The sequence below is a fragment of the Gracilinanus agilis genome, unplaced genomic scaffold (assembly GCF_016433145.1).
Source record: "Gracilinanus agilis isolate LMUSP501 unplaced genomic scaffold, AgileGrace unplaced_scaffold43306, whole genome shotgun sequence".
Taxonomy (NCBI): Eukaryota; Metazoa; Chordata; class Mammalia; order Didelphimorphia; family Didelphidae; genus Gracilinanus; species Gracilinanus agilis.
Window position 1 is genome coordinate 3,763 of NW_025377252.1, and position 3,138 is coordinate 6,900.

At 38.7% G+C, this 3,138-nt stretch overlaps 1 pseudogene; it reads left to right on the forward strand.

The window, feature by feature from the left end:
- Positions 1-984: 984 nt before the first annotated feature.
- LOC123255320 lies at positions 985-2,453 on the forward strand (annotated as a pseudogene).
- The last annotated feature ends 685 nt before the right edge of the window (positions 2,454-3,138 follow it).

Sequence of the window (3,138 nt, forward strand, 5' to 3'; positions counted from 1 at the left end):
GCTTTAGGAAGCATCTGCACAGGCTTCATTTTAGGAATAATCATCCCTCCAACATCCTCAATTACCAAAACTATACCCACCATAACCAAATTTTCAGCCCTTAGCGTTACCCTCCTGGGTCTTCTAATCGGCGTAGAACTTGCCAACAAACCATACTACCATCTTCTCAAAATATTAGGATATTTTACTCATATTATACATCTAAAACTTCCCCTAATAAATCTACTGATAGGCCAATGAATTGTTACCATCTTAATTGACCTAAACTAAACTGATATGAGAAAACAGGACCAAAAGGCCAAGCTAAAATTCATTCTGTATCATCCTCATTAATGACTTCTTCCCAAAAAGGACTAATAAAAATTTACTTCCTATCCTTCATGGTCTCAATTATCTTTATCTTATTATTTATCTAATCTACGTCCACAAACTACTTCTAGTACAATATAAATAGTAATAAATAAAATTCATCCTAGTAAAGCTAAAGCCCATCCACCACAACGGTATAATAATGAAACACCACTAAAATCCTGACCTACACAACGAACTCCAGCAAAATCAAACAACTCAATGGCTATATTAACAGATGCTTCTCCTAACATAACATACCATCCTAACTATAAATAACACAAATAATTATATACTAAAAGCTACAACATTTCCAGTTCAAGTCTCAGGGTATTCCTCTGTGGCTATAGCAACAGTGTAACCAGAACCCACTAACATGTCTCCTAAATAAACTAAAAAAACTACTAACTCTAGAAATACATCTTCTAAACTAACCATCATTACACAACCCACCCCACCCCTAGCAACCAAACTCAAACCTCCATAAATGGGAGAAGGTTTAGAAGCAAAAGCCACAAACCCCAAAACTAATAGCAAAGAAAAATTTAAAATAATTATTTGTTTTATTTTAGTATGGACTCTAACCATAACCTATGGCATAAAAAACCATTGTTGTATTTCAACTACAAAAACCTAATGACCAGTCTTCGAAAAACCCACCCACCTATAACAATGACTAATGATTCATTCATTGATCTATCTGCACCTTCCACTATTTCAGCTTGATGAAACTTTGGATCTTTATTAGGCATTTGCTTAATCATTCAAATGCTAACAGGACTCTTCCTAGCCATACATTATACATCAGATACCCTCACTGCCTTCTCATCAGTAGCCCACATCTGCCGAGATGTTAACTATGGCTGACTCATCAGAAACCTTCGTGCCAATGGGGCATCTATATTTTTTATATGCCTATTCCTTCACGTAGGCCGAGGCATTTACTATGGATCCTACCTATTCAAAGAAGCCTGAAATAGTGGGGTAACTCTATTACTTACAGTCACAGCAACCGTATTCATAGGATATGTACTCCCATGGGGACAAATATCATTTTGAGGGGCTATAGCAATTACAAATCTACTATCAGCTATTCCCTACATTGGCACTACACTGGTTGAATGAATTTGAGGTGGCTTCTCTGTAGATAAAGCTATATTGATTCTTTGCCTTTGTGTAAATGGAATTAGCTTTGGCCCATTCATAGTCAAAACTCTACTTACCCGAGATGATGTCATCCTCACCTCCCTCAGTGGGGAGGGGAGACGAGTTTCCCACACGTGACAATAAGTAACAAATCAAGAACAAGGGACGGCCCTTTGGGCAGTCCAAATCAGTGTAGAAGCTGCCATTTGTCCACTTGAATTAGAGGTGGACCCACGGGAAGTGACGAGAGACACCATCTCTTCAAGTATGTTGGTTACTTCCTGTTGGGGCAGTTCCTACTTTGAACTTGGTGCTGAAGCATCTCGGCTGAGACCTCAGACTGCTTCTACTCTTAATGGTCATGTGGGTAAGTTAGGCTGACTACCTTGGCCTACCTTGGCATTTCCAAACTCTGCCTTAAGTAGGCTTCTAGCCTCTCTGATTGCTAAGGCCTTGTGGCATGTATTTAGTTTAATTAGCCTTTTAACCTTCTCTCTGTCCAGGCCTCTGCAGGCCTGGACTAGCCTCTCCCTCTCTTTATTTCCCTACCTTCTACCTTCCTAATTGTAATTAAACTACCTTAAACCCGATCCTGACTTGGGTCTATTTTAATTATGGAATCAATCTGAATTATTGATTCCTGGCGGCCACACTTTAAATATATACCCATATAATATCTAAAATCTCCCTCTTACAGCTTCCACTTCATCTTGCCATTCATTATCTTGACCTTAACGATCGTCCATTTACAGGCTCCAAGAACCCAGCAGGTACTAACCCTGATGCAGACAAAATCCCATTCCACCCCTATTATACCATTAAAAATTCCCTTGGATTAATCCTTATAATTCTAATCCTATTCTCATTAGCAATATTCTCACCAGACACATTAGGTGACCCAGATAACTTTACACTTGCCAATCCACTTAACACACCCTCCTCATATCAAACCAGAATGATACTTCCTGTTCTCCTACACAATCCTTCAATTCCCAACAAATTAGGGGTATTAGCTCTACTTGCATCTACTCTAGTCCTACTCATTATCCCACTACTCCACACATCCACTCAATGACGTCTAATATTCCGACCAATCTCACAAGTATTATTATGAACATTAACAGCCAACCTATTAATTCTAACCTGAATCAGAGGTCAATCTATAGAACAACCATTCATTATTATTGGTCAACTATCCTCAATTTCATACTTCACTCTCATTATTATCTTAATACCCCTAGCAAGAATATTCAAAAAATACCCATAATACCCTCCCAGTCCAAGTAACTTAACAAAAATATTGGCCTTGTAAGCCAAAAATGAAGGAAAAATCCTTCCTAGGACATCCTCAAGAAGAAGGCATAAACACCCCACCATCAACACCCAAAGCTGATGTTCTACAGCCCCCTGAAATGTTCTATCTGCCCAGGCAACATTACTCCTAATCTGATGAATACAATGAGTAGGATACAATATAATGAAACTTTTAAAGAGTTGCCTTAGAAACAGACTGACAGATGAGCATTTCCTTTTGTTGTGAGGGTTTATTTAGCAATTTATGTAGCATTAGTGTTGGACCTAGCAGGAAGGGCTGGAGCATTCCAAGATGGAATGAAGGAGCAGGAAGTAGGGCTTGTGCTCTGA